This window comes from Macrotis lagotis, chromosome 4 (genome assembly GCF_037893015.1).
Source record: "Macrotis lagotis isolate mMagLag1 chromosome 4, bilby.v1.9.chrom.fasta, whole genome shotgun sequence".
Lineage (NCBI taxonomy): Eukaryota > Metazoa > Chordata > Mammalia > Peramelemorphia > Peramelidae > Macrotis > Macrotis lagotis.
The window spans coordinates 52,022,399-52,041,787 of record NC_133661.1 but is presented as its reverse complement, the minus strand read 5'-3'; the positions used below and the strand labels follow the sequence as shown (position 1 = coordinate 52,041,787).

Below are 19,389 nucleotides of genomic sequence, written 5' to 3'. Positions count from 1 at the left end.
ATTTTTCTTTGAGGGGAAAGAGAATTAGCTAAGCAGTACAGTGAAGATAGAATGTTGGACCTGGTGTAAGGACAACTTGTGTTTGAATTTGGCTTAGCAGTTGCATGACCCTGGGCAAGTCATACCACCTCTCTTAGTCTTAGTTTCCTTACCTGTAAAATAGTTATAATAATTCCAACTCCCAGAATTGTAGTGAGGCCCAAATAAGATTATATCTTTAAAGGGTTTTGAAACTATAAAGCATTATACAAGTGTATATGATTATTACATCATTATCAATCATCCCTACTTATTGCTGCTACCAATGATAATTAGCATTGACTCTCTAAGGTGAGAGGTAGAAGGACAGAGGAATTCTTTCTTTTGAACCTTTTCTAAGAATTCTCTTAAATCCATTGTCTCTTGATTGGTTGAGATAGATCTTGATGGTCGAACCTGAAGCTCCTAGCACCATATTGACTGGACATCTGAATGGCATGTGGCAGGCAAGAGGTCCAAGCTTTATCCTAGGCTCTGTCACTGTGTGACCTTTGGCAAATGACTTATTCTTCAGATTCTACCAGTGTTCAATGAGTATGTTGCCCAGTTCTTTAAGGTTTTTTTTTCTTTAGGAATTCTTCCCTTTGCTCTAAGTTACAGTTAAGATAATGCCAGTCCACTTCCTCTGGTCTGTCCTTTGAGAATATCTGTACTATAAAATAGTTACTTCTAAGATAGCACTCGGCATTCACTTCTCTAGGAAAAATATGCCCTTTTTTGACTCTTTCTTCATGGACCATACTCTGAAGCATTTTACCACTTCTGTTGTTCTTTTTGTGCATTTTCCCAGTGAACACTACTTTTCACTTTGAACTGGGATGGGAAATATGATCCTCTCTTTGAAGATATGATCCAGGCAAGTGAGGCAAGTCAGTGATAAGGTCTGTAGGCCTCAGGGGCAGGGAGCACTGGAGAGCTACTCTCCTCTCAAGGCCATGCTTCCAATTCTCCTTTTGCCTACTCTGTCCTTCTCAGAGATGAACTATGTGACATGATTATGTTGACAAAAAGCAAGTTGAGAAACAAGACTCTCTGGGTTGTATCCTTGTCTCTCCTTAAGAAGGCAGAACAAGGACACTTACCACTGGGATCTGACACGGAGTGCCGCAAGTAAGTCTTGTCAGACATAGTCAATGAGTTGGTTTGTTTGACTTTACTATAAAAGATGGGTTGTATGGAGGGATGTTAGAGGGTATTGAAGAATGACATACTATAAAAAAGCATCGAGAAAACCTTTTTTCTTTTTTAAAGAACAATGAACCTGGAATCAGGAGATTGAGGTTACATATTAGCATTTATCTCTGTAAGTTGTGGGACTCCAGACAAGTCATTTAGCTTCTTTTATTTTTTATTTATTTTTTAGGGTTTTTTTTTTTCAAGGCAATGGGGTTAGATGGCTTGTCCAAGGCCACACAGCTAGGTAATTATTAAGTGTCTGAGGCCGCATTTGAACTCAGGTCTTCCTGACTCCAGGGCCAGTGCTCTATCCACTGCACCACCTAGCTGCCCCAATTTAGCTTCTTTTATATTTATTTTTCTCATCTATAAAGAAGGGAAAATAAGACTTGTGCTGTTTCATAGAACAATTATGAGAACAATGTTTTATGAGACTTAAATAAAATGAATTATTTTTAGTCACCAGAAATCAAAATGGGAACATTTAGTGGGTCAGCACAAAAACCAGAGAAAGGATAATGTTCCTATTTCCCAGGATTGTAAAGATCAAATGAGATAATACTAAACAAAGTGCTGGGCATAGTGAAAACTCTATGACTGCTCCTTATTATTGTTATTGTTATTATTATTACTGACACCAGCTGGTCCCTTGTTCACGTGATCCTAGAATCCTCTGTTCCTGATCCAGGCCTTTCTGAACTGAGGAAACATTTTGGAGCCTATGGAATCCCCCTGAGCAAAAAAAAAAAATTAATCAGAGGAGAGGAGCATGGGAGGGGGAGAATTGTCTTTAAGGCAACTGCATGAGTTAAGGTGTACATGGGCCATGGCTTATTGTGTCTACTCCACTGATCGGGCTGATCTTGACTTGAACATGGAGGCATCCCCAACAGTCATTAACTTTCCTTTTCATATCCTCTCTGCTTCTAAATTTCCATATTACTCTTGAGGTCCACTCACAACCTGGGTTTCATTCCTGATTCTTTACTCTCTCTTCTCACTTCTTCCCACCATGCAATCGGTTGTGAAAGTCTATTGAGTTTGCCTTCATACACTATCTCCTATAAACTCACTTCTCTCCTCTGACACTGCCACCACCCTGGTGCCTTCATCTCCTCATATCAAGACTATTGTAATATCTTCTGGTTGTTCTCCCTTCCATAACTTAACTATCTCCCCATTCCAATTCAGTCTCTGCTCAATTGCCAAGGTGATCTTTCTAAAGAGAAGATTGTAAGTCCCCCTACTCAATAAAATCTAGTGGCTCCTTTTCACTCATAGGATCAAATAGGAAATTCTTTGAACTTTATAACTTTCCCCTCCTTACACACATATACACCATTTTGGAATCCAATGACACTGGCTTCCTTGCTATTTCTCAAACAAAAAAATGCCACCTCCCAACTATAGACATTTTTACTAGCTCTTCTCCCATGCCTGGAATATTCTCCATTCTCATCCTGGTTTTTGTCAATTCCCAGTTGAAAAAAATCTTAGCTTCTAAAGGAAGCCTTTCCTGATTCCCCTTAATTGTAGTGTCTTCCTCTATTGATTAGCTCCAATTTTTTCTACATGAAACCTATTTGTACATAATTGTTTATATGTTGTCTCTGCATTAGACTGTGAACTCCTTGAGAGCAGGAACTGTATTTTGCCTCTCTTTTGTGGTACACAGTAGATACTTAATAAATGTTTAATGTCTGACTGACTAACTACTCAACACATTTCTAAATACCTTAGCAGAATCTTGGATCATAGTTCTAGAACTGAAGAGGACAGCAGGAGCTGTTTAGTCCAATCCCTCATTTTAAAAATAAGGAAATGAAATCTCTGGGAGGGCCAAAGTCATTTAGGCTGTAAGAATCAGAGACAGATTTTTCCCTTTACTCAAATCCCCAACTTTTGGAGCTGGTCCTTTCTGTTTTACATTGTGCCAAGCTCAAGGTTTATCTACCTTTTCTTATTTCAACATGCTAACACAAACACAAAAATTGATCTGAATTGCTAAGAACAGCCCTACTCTCACCTACAGGCAAAACTATCCTTTTCCAGAAAAAATATCTTTTTTCCCTGCCCCAGGCTCAATGTACCCTGATAAAGAATTCTACTTTCTCAAGAATGTACACCATCTCTGTCACCTGGTTTGAGTGTGAGTAAGTCATTTAGCTTCTTTTGACCCCAATTTCTTCATCCATAAATGAGGGGATTAGACCACATGATCATGGTCCTGTTCAGCTTTAGATCTAAGCTTTTATGTTCTTAAATCCTGGAGTGGTGGGATGGAGTTAGGATGGCTAGTGGAGAAGGATCAACCTGGACAGAGGGAAATAGGTCAGTCTTTCCCAACCTGAGTAGGTTCATCTTTCTTTTCTCTGGTAAATCCTTAGAGTATCTTATCAGTCCAGTCTAAGACCTATCCCCACCTGAATTCTGGCATCCCTGGGGAAGGTGGGGAGGCTACTGGTGGAATTGCAAATAATTTTTTTAAGCTTCATGTTAATACCATGAATTACAAATGAAACCCTGATGATAGGGACCCTGGCAGCTTTACCTCCGTTTGATATTAATTGGGCGACACTTTGTTTTAATGGTACATTAATTAATGCGGAATTTCAACGGAAGTCCGCGTGACACTCACATTAATACAAATGAATTCATTACCGTTGGTGTTATTACAAGAAATGACAAATAAATCTGTAACAGTAGGACCCTTCAAATAATAATCACGAATCATTAGGTTCGGTGCTCGTTTGTACTGTAGCTTGCAAATATGTGGGATATGTGTGTATATTTTAGGGTCTTTTCCTGCTGGTTGGAATGAGAGACAATTGTCTTTCTGCCCTGGATCATGGGCCATTCTTTTAAACATCAGAAGGAGCCTTATTCTTTTTCCTTCTGTTCTTTTTCACTGTTTCCTTCCTGAAACACCTTCATCTCCTCCCCTCCTCCCTAAAGTAGTTATCTGCCCTTGACTCCAGGAGCAATTCCTCCTCCTAGCCTGCAGGATTCACTCTCTCACCACAACCATTTCCCAGGCACAATCCCTCATTGGTATGATGACTGTGTTTTCCAAACCAAAAAATCAGGACACATGGCTAGATAAAGGACATTGCTTTTTCAAAGCCTTTTAAAAAATGAGCACTTCTTCCCCCTTGAAACTGAGACTAGCCCAGAATATCAGGGATGTACAGTCATCATATGCAAAGACTTTAGAAGCAAGAGGATAGTCCAAAGAACCTGTTTTATATATACATATGTGTGTGTGTGTGTGTGTGTGTGTATGAATTAGCACTTATTTTATAAATATGACTCTGAATACCTATGGTTTCCTTGCAATGGCATGTAAGCTTTCCTAGGGAAGGGGCTGTGCCACTTTTCTCTTTTATCCCTAGGACTTAGCGCAGTTACTCAAAGGAAATGTGTAATAAATGTTTGTTGAATGATTGATTGTATGACCAGTGCATTTTGTCTTTGTGGGAGTTATCGTGATCAGTAGCACTGGGGACCCTGGGCATGGGATATTTGTCACAAAGAGGTAGGAAGGTATGCATTTCTGGAAGCCATTGGGGCGAAGGAAGTTTAAACTGAGATCCCCAGTCTGAAGGGTTGGCCTTCAGATTTCTCAATCTCCATTGCAAGTCTGGGAGGCTTGAAGGGCTGTAGCTGGGACGTGGCAAAGCCTAAGGAGGAACTGTTCAAGGTTCTGGTGAGGGTTGGGATTATCTTTACTTTAGACTGTTTAAATAAGTAAAATCATCAAAGAAATAACTGAGTCAAAACAATAAGGCAATGATAAGCCCCTTTGGAGAGGCCCAGGTAAAGAAAGAATTCAAGAGATAAGAGGGACATAGGTAGAGCAGGTATTAATGTCAGAAATTCGTGGATCTGGATCTTAGAAGGTCCTTCTATTCCAATCCAGATTATTTTACAGACTAAGAAACTAGAGTTGATTAGGATTAGTATAGTGTAATGATTTGATGGTGCAGTGGATAGAGTGCCAGACCTAGATTCAGGAAGACCTGAGTTCAAATCCAGTCTTAGCCATTTACCAGCTATGTGCCCCTAAGCAAGTCACTTAATCCTGTTTGCCTGAGTTCCTTTATCTATAAGGTGAACTGAAGAAGAAAATGGCAAACCACTTCAGCGTCTTTGCCCAAAAAACTCCAAAAGGGGTCATGAAGAGTTGGACACACCTAAAAATGATCTAACAACAACAATGGTTGGATAACTTCATGAGGACCCCTCCTGATCAAGGTCATCAAAATCTCACCACTGGAAGAGGTGACAGACCAGCAAGTAATGGAAAGGACATGGCTGGGATTTGAAACACCTGGCTTCAAGTCTCAGCTATGACTCATCAAAGAATCTTTGATATGAACTAGTTCAACTTTTCACAGATGAGGAAACTGAGACATGTAGAGGTAGCCAAGTACACAAAGCAACAGAAATAAGAATTGAATTCAAGTTCTCTGACTCCAAGTTCTCTTCTTTTCTCATGAAACCACAATGCCTTCTCTTACCTGTCATTTATTAATTGTGTGATTTGAATGAATCAATTAGCTCCTCTGAAATCAGTCAAAATGAATATTATAATTAAAAATAGAATATTAGAACTAGGAGGGATCTTGAAATCATCTAATCTTTTTTTTTTTAGTTTTTGCAAGACAAATGGGGTTAAAGTGGCTTGCCCAAGGCCACACAGCTAGGTAATTATTAAATGTCTGAGGCTAGATTTGAACTCATGTACTCCTGACTCCAGGGCCAGTACTCTATCCACTGCGCTACCTAGCTGCCCCAATCTTTTTTTTTAAAAAAAGATTTTATTTATTTTGAGTTTTACAATTTTCCCCCATTCTCACTTCCCTCCCCCCACCCCCCCACAGAAGTCATTCTGTTAGTCTTTACATTGGTTCCATGGTATACATTGATCTCAGTTGAATATAATCATCTAATCTTGACCTGAGATTTCAATTCAATACAATTCAATTCAATACAACATAAGATAACACAGCAGTCATTTATTAAGCAAATACTACATGCCAGCCTCTTTTCTAAATTCTGGGGATTAAAGGACAAATCTCTGACTTCTAGGAGCTTATAATTCCTGAAAATATAGAACAGAGATAAGTAAATAGAATACAGTCTGAAGAGGAAGAGATGAAGAAATAGAGATTTCCTATTTCACTACAAAGATGTTGGAGAGAAAAAAATGCTTTGTGTAACTGTTGATCCCTATATGACTGAGGCTGTTATTATTGCTACTGTCACTCTCATGTCCATCTCCAATCTTGGCAGAAATATCTAAAGAATGGCATTTCTAGACAATCCCTGTGACCAGAGGGCAAGGGAAGGCAGGGAGTTTACATTCATTTGAAAGAAGAATGACCTAGAAAAGGAAAGCCTGGTATCAGGGAAGTTTTTTGGTATCTTCTCCAGAAACCTTGAAATGACTAAGTGACTTCTCTGAGATCCTATGGTCCCCAAAGTCTAGAATTCTCTAGTTCAGTTCTTTCATTCTCTCAGGGGATGAGTCAATCAGTTCTTTTCATCCCTTTTACTTTACTGGCAACTGAGTCCTGAGATACGATAGGTGAAGGTGACTGTGAAGCCAGTTCTAGTCCTTTCTTCCCTTCCTGAGTCTATTCCAATGACAGAAAATTCTGTGGGCTACCTAGAGAATAAACAGGCATGCAAACACACACACACACACACACACACACACACATTTTACAACTGAACCTGAGAAGCATACTCTCACAAAGTCCAGCACAAACTGAAGTTGGAGATTGGATAGTAGGGGATTAGCAGTGAAGAAGTCAATAACAGTAGAAAGCTCATCTGGGGAAGGGTGGGGAGAGAGAAGCCCCTTCCTCCTCCCCTTCTCATCTCTTCACTTGGGTACTGAATGAACTAATTCATCACTCAAGATTGTTAACTGTACTAATTATGCTCACTTTCAGGAGTTGTGGGACAATCATTTACTGTCTTTCTCACACAAGCAATCAATTATGGTGATTGGAGGCTTGCTGACATTCCCTGAGTACAGAGACAGGAATAGGACTAGTATAGACTCGGATCCTTCAAGGAGAGGTTCCTTGAAGCTATGCCCTGGGTTTGATCACACTCCATGAGCCTGCGGTTAGTGTGCCAGACAACGTGCTGTTCAGTGAGCATATGAAGAAAAAACTGAAATGGTTCTTACTCTCAAGGAACTCACCTTCTATAGAGACAAATAACATATATGGATGAACCAAAAAGGAGGGAATCAAAATTAGCAAAGCTCTTTAAAGGATACAAAGTCAATGAAACCCAATGGTGGGACAGGTCAATATTTATCTTAGAATTATCTTCTAATATTTATCTTAGAACATTTATTCTTTTGAAGTAGTATCCCCAACAGTTTAGACAATCACTATGATGTACCGCTTTAACACAATTTTCTTCTTTCAAGTGCATTTCCATTCAATTTAATTCTAGAAATATTTATAAATATCTATGATATAAATAGCACTGTTAGGTGAAGATACTAAGATGAAAAACAGCACAGTCCTTACCCTCAGGGAGCTTACATTCTACCAAAGCAGAATAAGACATACATGAACAAACATGATACAAAAAGAGACTCAATAAGGGCAAAGAGAAAGTAGAGGCAAAGTGCTACAAGATAAATTTGAGGACTGTGAAAATACTTTTGTCTGTTATATCTGGGGGAAAAGGATATGATAAAAGAAGTATGATCTAGGAAGGAAAAGAAGCATTTCAATTGGGGAGATATACAGAGAGTACATTCTAATTGAGGATAGACCACACCACCATACAGAGGCAGGGGAGGAAAGGAGGAGACCAATCATTTCATTTGTGGGAATGCAGCATGAATGAATAAAAGGGAAGAAAGTGATGTGAGGTTAGAAATGATGTTGAATCTAAATGGTAGAAGTGCTTTAAAATCAAATTAAGAAATTTGCATTTTATCCTCTAAGCAACAGGGAGACACAAAAGGTTTTTGAGCAGAAGAGTGACAATTAGTTCTATTATTCATTATCATAGGTTGTCTTGGGCTCTAAAGATGGGAAAATGGACACAGGAAGATCTATTAGGAGACAACTCTAAAAGCAAATTTGAATTAGAATTTTTAAAAATGTGGATCTTAGCAACCATCTAGTCCAACTCATACATGAGAGGAATTCCTACTGAAACACAACCAACAAATGAATATCCAGTCTCTGTTTAAAAACCTCCAAAGAAGGGGGCACTACACCATCCATCCCTCAAGACAGGACATTTTATTTTTGAACATTTCTATTTATTAGGAAGCTTTGCCTGATATCTGGCCTAAAATTGTTGATTTCTTTCAACTTTCACACATTGCTCCTGGTTTCTGACAGCAGGGGTCAAATAGGACACATCTAAACCCAAATCTAAATAGGCCTATGATGATCCTTTAAATACTTAAAGACAGATCCCATGCTTACCTCCCTTTCAGCCTTCTCTTCTCCAGATTTCTCAACTGAAGAGATAAGGGCCTGAATCAGGGTGATGAAAATATGATTGGAAAGCAGAGGATGAATATGAGAGAGAGTGGGGAAGGAGAATTGCCAGTGACAGGATTTGGCAACCAATTAAATGGGGGGGGGTGTAAGAGAGGGAAGAATAAATACTGATTATAGTTTTGAGTCTAAGTCACTCATTGCATTTTTCTTTTGCCTGGTTTCCCACTTTCATCAAAACTTAATGTCTCCCCTGTACCCAAAGCAAAATGACTTGGTTCATCTTCTTGTCTCCTACTCAGGATCTCCTACCTTCTTCCCATCCCTGCCCTCTGAGCTTACAATATTTGCTTTTGGCTTTGAAACTGCAAAATTAGGGAAGAGAGTATTTTTAAAAATTGGCACCAGAAAGGAAAATAGGCCACTAGTCCTTGTCCACCCCTTCCCAGCTCCTTCATGATGCCCTTACTCTTGGCTGCTTATAGACTGTGGTATGTAAATCCCAAGGAGGCCCCCAGATCTCCAGCAAGAGCCAGCTGCCAGGGTGACAGCATGTGATGTGAAGAGTGTGGCTGTCGGGTAAACATGTATTTATTCATGCAAGTGGCAGGCACAGGCAGGCTGTACCCCTCATTCCCTAAGCCTCCCTCCCCCATACCCAGCCCTCCTGCTGCCCTCAATGCTCCTTTCAGAACGTCAGGGCAGGAGGCATTTAAAGCCAACTGCTGGGCCCAAATCTATTACAGCCAAGAAACGCACTCTTTCACCATGCATCTGACAAGCCTGGTAGAGTGGCTGCCAGTTTTTCCATTTAGGTTGGGATCTCTCCTTTTTCTTTCATCAGGTGGGAGGTGGAAGGAGCCATGTGCCTCCCAACACTGATTACAAACCAAAGCCTTAATCCCATCCATAGACTAGAAGTTCTAAAACCTGGGATCCATGAACTTGGATGAGAAAAGAAACTTGATTTTCTCTAACCTCTACCTAAAAGTTAGTAATTTCTTCCCATTTTGAATATTGGCAACAAATCACAGTAGTTTTAGCAGTTCTTGTTACTTGGTCCCCAGTAGAAATCAGATATCTTCATATTCCATTATAGTTAAAAATCAGTTGGATGTCTAACATGACACATGCATTGTCTTGTCAAAGACCACCCCACAGTTTAATATCTTACTCAGGCTAAGCAACAATAGCTTTACACTGAAATATCTTTAAAACTCATTTTTACTTAACTTTATTATATTTTAAATGTCTTGTCTTGATATTCAATGTGTTGATAAAAGAAGCAATATAATACTATATCACAACTTTGTTTTGATAATGTATTTTAATGTCATTGATTTCCCTTGTAATTGTATGCATTTTACATGTTTCAAAACATTATTCTGAGAAGAAATATATAGGTTTCAATAGATTGCCAAAATGGGCTATGATACAAATAAAGGTCAGGAACCTTTGCCATAGACCAACCCTTTTCACTTCAGCTGTGCCTCCCTTTTCCCACATACCCAACCACCATGGAACTGACTCCTCTCCTGTGCCATCCATCTCTGACCTCCTCTATCCCACTCCTGGGCCCCATCATATCAAAGAGAGAACTACTGCAAGCGCTAGTAGTTCTTCCATATGGTTTCCTATGGATAGAGCTGAGCCATCACCAAATGACAAGATATTTAGAGGGCAAGGTTGCTGAAACTGAGTTTTAGTCTATCATCTCAATCTACCATGAGACTTCAAATAAGTTATTTTGGGGGGACCTTAATTTTCCCCACCTGTGATGAAGGTGAGCAACATCTTGACCTAAATATGAAATAATGGAAGGACCTTCAAACCAAGAAGACTTGAATTTGAGTCCTGGTTCTCTGTTAAGCCTTAGTTTTCTTATTTATAAAATGAAAATAATAATGCCCATGGTCAGATTGTTGAGTTGCTTCAGTCATTTCTGACTCTCTGTGACACTATTTGGGGTTTTCTTGGCAAAAAAACCAAACTGTAGTGGTTGGCCATTTCCTTCTCTGGCTTATTTTTATAGTAAAGAATTGATGCAATTAGGTTTAAATGATTTGCCCAGGGTCAACCAGAATGTGTCTGAAATCATATTTGAACTCATGTCTCCTGACTCCAAGACCAGTACTCTGCCCACTGTGTCAGACAGTTGCCCCATCTCAAGCACCAGAAAGAACAAATATATCTTATGGGAAGGCAATTTGCAAACCATAAATTACTATAAGGTACTATTATTATAAAATCTCTCTAGTTCTTGAGGTTCATTTTGACAGGCTTTGATTTCTAGATAGCATCACAGAAGGGTTAGACCCCAAGAGGAACCAGGTCAGTGTTCCTGGATGATGGGAGGGGATAGTGGGATAGTGAGATAAAGAGGAGAGTGGAAAATGTATTGTGGCCATTTTTAATGAAACTCAAGACTAGATAAGAATATTTATCTTTTTTTGTTGTTGTTTTGTTTTTAGTGGGTTAGGTGACTTGCCCCAGGTCATGCAATTTAGTTAAGTATCAAGCATCTGAGACCAGATTTGATCTTAGGGCTTCCTGACTCCAGGGCTGGTGGTCTTTCCACTGAACCACCTAACTTATCCCAATGGATAAGAATAATTAAATAGCTTTTTCTACAAGTAATTGACCTCTTCATTGGGGCAGCATTCCCTCATTTTTCTTCTAATAATTCTTCTCAGCACTTACACTTCTGTCTTCCATTGGCACAAGAATCTAGAAGCTGGCAATCTCTCTCTCTCTCTCTATCCATACTCTCACTTCTTCTCTGCTACTTGTCTTTCCTCTCTCTGTCTGCCAGCCTGCAGCTCAGAACAAATAGGTTAAGTGGCCAAATAGAGTAAACTCTGGGCTCCAGGAAAGGTCAGGGTAAAAATTGGGGTCTGTTTCAAGTTATTGCATTTGCTGATACCGAGCTAATAGCAAAGACCCCAATAACTTGTAGAGTGAACGTGAGGGTCTCACTTAGCAAAGATATACAAGGTGCTGTAGGGAGTAGCTACTGTCTTCTGATAAAGAGAAAAAGCAGAGAGAATGTCCCCAAATTACAAGCTGACCCTCAACCTAGTCTCAGATTGCACCACTTCAAAAGAAATATCCAAAACAGGAAGAGAGACAACAGCTAATCCCCACTCCCCTCATCAGGCTATTTAAGAAACAGTCAACAAACAATTTGTAATTGGCTGCTATATGCTAGATTCTGTTGATACAAACATAAAAGCATGTGGTATCCCATACCTTCAAGCAGCTTATACTGGAGAGGGAGGGATGAAGGGTGAGAGAGAGAAATAACTCATTCTTGATTAATATGAATAAAGAATCTCCTGAAGTGGTTACATTATTCAAACTTGAGCTCTATATTTCCATTGGGCTAGAACCAATCACCATATTTTATACACTTTCAAATAGGGAAAATTCAAATAAAGTAACCATTTTAAGGAATTCATTATTCATCCTAATTCATTCATAGGAAAATACAAGACATATATACACTAAATACAAAGCGGAAGCATTAGCAAAGGTTTCTCAGAGGAATTGACTCTTCAGTTGAGCCTTGAAGAGAAGTTCAAAAATACTGAAGTGAGGAAGCAGGGGGAGCAAAGCATTCAAAGATTTGGAAACAGGAAACAGAATCAAAAGGGCAGCAATAGAAAGTCAGTTTAGTTTGACTGGAGCATAGACGCCATGAATGGAAGTAATAGGCCTTAAGCCTGGAAAGACATAGAGAGCTAATTAGAATTTATATTTTATAAATTTCTTGAGCACAAAGCTTGAGTTTTCCTCAATTAAGAAAAGACCTACATCTCCTGCTTTTGTAGGATGGGGCAGGGTATGTAGAAATCTTTTTCTTCCACCATTGCCAGATTATATCTGACCTCTAGGAGATGCTAAAACTCCCAGATCTATTAGTTTATATGTATGTTTATGTGCTTGTAAACATATATTCGACAACTTTTGAAACAGTTCAGGTTTCTAGCTAATTGCTCCACAAGAGTCCACAACGAGAGATTGACAATTTCTAGATTTAGAACATCTTTACCCCATCCTTGTCTTCAGTTTTGTTTCTGATTCTAATCACTTTCTTGTATTCCTGACATGCTAGTTCTCTACTTCAAAGAGAGTTGCCATTCCAAGTCTTTGTCCATGGTCCTTCCCTAAGATTACTAATTTCTCATTTGGAGGAGAGGCCATTTCATACCCTAGTCACAAATAACTGAGGATATCTCCAAATGTGGCCAGAGACTGACTCCTTGATACCAACTATAAGCTGAGGCTGTGACTTTAGTACAAACTTGACTTAAAACACTAGCAATTGACTGGACCATTAATTCCAGCTAGAGACTAACGCATAAACCTGGTCTACAGACAGATACCTTGACCTTGGCACCAGACTGACACTTTGACCTTCCCGTCACAACACCAACCTTTTGCCTCATACTGACATACTGTGACCTTAACCACAATTGAACACCTAGTCCCAGCTAAGGATACTAGGAGTCATAACTTACTGGGTAGGCAGTAATAGCATCTAGCAGCTCAGCTGAAGCCCCTGATCCCCTTGGGATGAAGGAAGGACTGAAAAGGTCCCCCATCACATTCCCTTGTTCCTCAAACCAGACAGATCAGAAATCCTCTGCCTGTGAGTCACATCATGTCAGATTTTTTTCAGCCACATTATAGTAGTATTGTCACCAAATACAAAGGGGGAACAACAACAGCAACAACAAGACACATACATACATACCTGTATGGAACAATTACCATTTGACTGTATTATTTCTGTATTCAGTTTCAGCCACTGAGTAGTTAACCCCCAGCTAGCACACCCACCTCCAAAAACCTAAAGCTTTAACCAGAGGAGAAAAGGAAAGGCATGTATGACTAAGGGGGAGCTACCATGGAGAGCTCTGTTCACAGAACACTGATTGCCTGGCCAGCCCCTAGCCTGCCTCCATCAAGGAACCCCTATCTTTCCCTACTCACTATGCCCCTTTCCGTCTTAGATACTCAGAAGGTGATTGGAACCCCTTCTGGCTTGCTTGATTAGGCCTGATTTCATCATCTCACTCCCACCTCTGAAACCTTCCCCCATGTTATTAAGGTTGTTTTTCGTCCACTCTTTCGGTCCACTGGGTGAATTGAGTTTATTTGATTTGATTTTCCCCCCATTTTCTCTCTACTCTGGAGTAGTTCTGCTTCTGTCTACAGCCGTCTTGTGCCGGCCAGAGTTCAGAAAAAACCAGAAATATTAACTTCTAACCCTAGTGTAAAAATAGCTATAATAAAGCTGGGTGAATAATAAAAGCTTCATCTAATATAACTTTGATTAAAAGCCAAGACCTGCTTCCTCATCTTCCGCCCTGAACAAAGACATGGCCATCCTTTTATAGAAGGAGCTGGTTAAAGGTTTGGAAATGGAATGTGATCTTTCCTTGATTCACATCTTTTCTCTTTTTCTCCCTGTGTCTTCTTTCCCTTTTCTTTCCTCTCTCACCCCTCTCATTTTTTCCTCTGTCTCTCTTCCAGGTTTGGTTGCATAAGCTAGATACACCTAATTCACCGGTTCCCGATCTATTCATATACCTAATGACTTTGACAGAAATGTTTTAATGTTACCTCTCTCAGTTCACCCTTGTCTGATGGCCAGTGAGTCAAGAACTCCAAATTGGAATCCTAACATGGCCAATGTTATCATGCAATTGACTGGAAAAGAATATATTCTATCAGTCTGTACTTTCATTTACCAAAGAAACAGAAGCTACTATTTTGGAGAACAATGGAAATATGCCCAAAGCATTATAAAATGATCTATCTTCTTTGACTCATCCATTTGGTTTGTTTTCCAAGGTGATCAGGGGAAAAAGGAAAAGGACCCATATGTTCTAAAATATTTATAGCAACTCTCTTTGTGATGGCAAACAACTGAAAACTGGGGGGAGACCCACCAAATGGGGAATGGCTCAATAAGTTATAGCATGTGATGGAATACTGTGCTATAAGAAATGATGAGTTGATTTTAGAAAAATATGGAAAGACGCTTAAAAATAAGAAAGAGTGAAATGAACAGATCAAGAGAATGTTCAAATAATAGCTGTGAATGACTATAATTCTGAGTATTAGAAATATTCAAATCTACTGCAAAAGTCTTCTAAAGGAAGATGCTATCCATTTCTGGAGAAAGAATGGCAACTCTCTTGGCTTTTACCTCAATCTATCTGTCTTCTGTCTGAATATGTCTATATCTATCTGTCTGTCTAAGCCATGTCAAAGAGTAGCTTTTAATGGTACATAGTTAGGAGGGAAGGAGACAATTTGGAATTTACAATGTGATAAAAATTAAATAAAACCCAGAAAAATAGATGGGCAGTTGGTAGGGAAAGTCACTATGAACTCCTGTTTTTCCAACTAGAAGGAGATAAAGAAACACACCAAAACGTAGGACCTGTCCAAGATCTCTCAGTTAGTCAGCACTAGATGGACCTTTGAATTCCAAGTTCAATGTTTCTTTCCATTAGCCCATGGAGTTTCTCAAAAGAGCAAATGTGAATAGGCTACCAGAGAAGCAAGGAAAGGTAGAGTACCAATAAACTCTATAAGGGAGAGATACCCGCTTGCCTGATACATCTCCCTTTTATGTCTGATACATCTCCTCTGGCCTCCAATATTACACATAATCCCCCCAGCCCTGCCAACACATAAAAACATAGCTTTTTTTTCTTTTTGATGAGACTTTGCTCTGACTTAATCAGGAGGCTTGGGGGCCATGGCAAAATAATAACTTCATAAGGTGTCCTAAAAATCTAAGCCATAAGCCATAGCAGAGAGCCCCAGATGTGAATGGAATGGTTGTGGGTTTTGGAGGAAAGAAGGGACAGGACACAAGGTAAAAACCTGGCCTCGTGCCTTGTCTCTGTCCAGCACTGGCCTTTCTGAGGATGGGCCTGGTGGCCTCTGAGAAGGATGTCTTTTTCCTTTAGCTCAGATCTGGATTTCATTTCCTTTTGGCTCTCTGTGTTCAAGGGGCACCAGAGTGTAGAAGCTGATGCAGGGAGGGAGGGAGGGCAGGCGGAGGCCGAGGGCTTTTCAATTTCACGCCAGGTATCAGTGGTCTGGTCCTGGCTGGCATTATCTGTCTCTTGGCCCCTATCTCGGCCTCTTGCCTGGGAGGGTGACTCAATGAGTTTGCTTCCTGGGAGACAGAAGGAGTCTGTTCAAGGCAGGGGGGTTGCTGGTGAGGCATGGAGTCCTTAATCATTTGGGAACTTGGAGGCAGAGACCTGGAGCAGTTGGAGGACCTAGGGGATAACAGAGCCCCCACTATAAAAAGAAGCAAGTACCTTTTAAATGAAAATCTCCAAGTGCATCTAAGGTCAGGCTAGGAAAGGAAATAAGAGCTAAGAATCACAAAATCTTGAATCTTGCTTTGTAAATTAATTTTAAAAACCCTTCAAATTGAATTCCATAATTTTATAGATGAGAAAACTGAGGCCCAGAGAAAGTAAGTGAATTGTTCAAGGTTACTTAACTAGCTAGTGGAAGAAATAGGTTGAAAACTTTGATAATAGATGGGGCTAGGGGGTGGCTAGGTGGCATAGTGGATAGAGCACTGGCCCTGGAGTCAGGAGTACCTGGGTTCAAATCCAGCCTTAGACACTTGATAATTACCTAGCTGTGTGGCCTTGGGCAAGCCACTTAACTCCACTGCCTTGCAAAGTCCTAAAAAAAAATTTAAAAAATAGATAGAGCTGAGTGGGTGATGGAGGGGCAGTTGAACTGGGAACTGGAGCTAGAAAGGAGCAAAAGTTTGCAGATTTCTTGACAGATTTGTTTACTTATTCAAGAAACACCACAAGTCATGTGCAGTATCACACACAAATTCTGAAGCATTGTCTCAAAGCTTTCCAGACATCAGCCTGCAGTCCCAGGTGCTTCTCTCTCTCTCCCTTTGAGTATAATTCAGAGGACTTGATCAAGGGCCCCCCTGCCCATACAAAGTTGGAGTCTCTGCTCACTTGCCACTGCTCACTTATACACTAGGCTTTTTGGTCCTATGTTTCTAGACCTTGAGTGTTTTGTCAATTGGCAAGTGGAGGTATGGGCTGGTGCAAGGGCTCAGGAGGAGAGGAATCAGAGCGGGTAATTGCCAAGTGAAAATGACAGCACAGCGGTTTATCCAGACCAAACTGGGCCCCAGAATACCAAGAGGTAGCTTGCGGTTGGGAATCAATACCGCCCCAAGAGGAGGGATTATTAGGGAGAGAAAGAGGCTTGAAAGATCCATAAGTACCTGATGACTGCTTGTTTCCATGGGGGAGATCAGCTGAATAAAAATTTGCTCTGCTGACAATTCTGGGGAAAAGAAAGTCAGATAGAACCTTTTCTGTGGAACTATGGCCCTTTCTTTACATTTCTGCATTCATTCTCCCTTCTTCAAAACCTGGGAAGAAGAGGCCAAATAGGGATTGCTTTGGAAGAGCCAAGAAAAAAGAGAGCAGGTCTTAAAGTGGTCTAGTGGGCAGAAGATATAAAGGAGATCTTGGAATCAGCCTTGGTTAAACTTGCTATGCATTCTTGCAAAAGGCATATCCCTTTACTGACCTACGGTTTTCCTTGCTCTTTTTAGAGAAGTTAAGAACCCAAAAAATCACCATCTATAGGAATAGACCTATGGATATCATTGAAAGCTTGGCCATTGGGGATTTCAAAGTTCTGTTACTGAGCAGTCAACATGGTAATGGTGATGAAAGACAGCATCATTCCTTCTACTCAGTAGCAGAGCTCTTGCATCCCTATCTCTTTCTGGGGTCTCTGAAAATGACAAAGGGTTCCTTTAACATATGATGATAACACTACAGACTCAGCACAAAGAGGGCATGTGACTTGTTTGTTCAGTGAAAGAGATGGGATATCCTTAGCCCATACCTTCCCCATCAGTCCCCAGTGGCACATACCTGGCTGGACCTATGTCCAACAGAATAAGATTGACTTTTGAATGATTGGAAAATGAAGTAGTGATCAATAAAAAGTCAGACTAAAATCATCAATCAAAATGAATTCTAGACTGTCCTCATTTTCTTTTTTTGCTATTTGCTAGACTGATAAATGAGTACAGTGTCATAGATATAGTATACTTGAATTTCAGCAAGATATTTGACAATGACCCTAAAGATACTGATATGGAAAAGACTGTCATATGGATGGATGTGTGGATGTATAGATAGATGGATATATAGATGGCTGGCTGGCTGGAAGGATGGATGGAGGGATGGATGAATGGATGGATAGTTGGATGGATTGATGAAATCCATTCATAGTTAAGCTGGTTAGGTGAATTTCAGAAACAATTCAATGAAAAGACCTGAGAATTAGAATTATTGGTTTGATGTCAAGGACAGTGTCTTTAGTAGAGTGCCACAAGGTTCAGTTTCTTGGCCCCATTCTGTTTGATATTTTTATCAGTGACCTGGAAGAAGAGAAAGATATCATGCTTAAAAAATTGGTGGATGACATGAAATTGGAAAGTATATATATTGTATGACAGAATCAGGATCCAGTAAAATAGAGCTTAAGAATGGCAAATATAAATTCCTTTGCCAATAGTTTTTTTGAAAATCAGTTTTATACATGCAGAATAGGAAAAAAAACTGGAATTTTAGGGAATTAGAATTTCAATTACAGGCATTAGCATTACATAGCATCTAACAATATTAATCAGGTTTTTTTGTTCTTTTCTTATTATGCCAATTATAGTCTCAGAATATTATTTGGGGCACTAAGAAATTAAATTACTTGCTCAGGATTACCTAATCTATAGGAATCAGAGGTAGGATTTGAATCCAGATTTTCCTGACTCTCCAAATCACAGAGATTGAGGCTGGATAGGACCTCATTGATCAACTAATCCAACTCATAGATGAAAGAATCTCCTCAATGAGACACCAGCCAAGTGATTGTTCTTTGATTCTGGGACCAGCTTTCTATCCACTACTGTATATTGTTTTTTTATTCTATTAGTTTGATGAATAGAAGAATGTCTGAAATAAGAGAGATTCTATCATCCTGCTATCCTGGGTCATAGTCACTACATATGAAGCGTTCAATTCTGGGATCTGTCTTTTGAAGAAGTTTTGGGCAAGCCAAAGTGCTTTCAGAATGGAAAAGACACTTGAGATTATTATCCTGAAGAAGAGAAGACATAGTTGGCATACAACTCCTGTCTTCCATGTATTTGAGGGATAATTTGAGGGAAGAGGGGTTTTGATTTACTCCACTGGACCACAGATAGCAGAACTAGGAGCAATAGGGAAGAGATTTGAGAGGCCAAATTTGGCATCATGTCAGGAAAAATCTTGAAATCAGAGCTGATCACAAGTGGACTGGATTGCTTGAGGAGGTTATATAGGATCACAGATAAAATGTTGGAAAAGACATCCAAGACTACTGAACTAACTCTCAATTTAAAGATGAGGAAACTGAGAGCTCCAGAGGCTCAATGATATGCACAAGACCACTCAGGTAGTATCAGAGGTAAAATTTGAACCCCAGTCCTCTGACTCATCTCATTGTACCATACCATCTGTGAAAGTTCCATTACTGAAGATCTTCAAGCAGAAGTAGATAGCCACTTGCTCTGGAACGACAGAGAACGAATGAGAGAAATTCATCATAGGTGACA

At 39.8% G+C, this 19,389-nt stretch overlaps 1 protein-coding gene across 1 annotated transcript in view; it reads right to left on the bottom strand.

The window, feature by feature from the left end:
- The window catches only part of CDH23 (cadherin related 23), a 460,126-nt gene that overhangs the window by 368,414 nt on the left and 72,323 nt on the right, over nt 1–19,389 (bottom strand). The gene's annotated exons all lie outside the window — the stretch shown is intronic.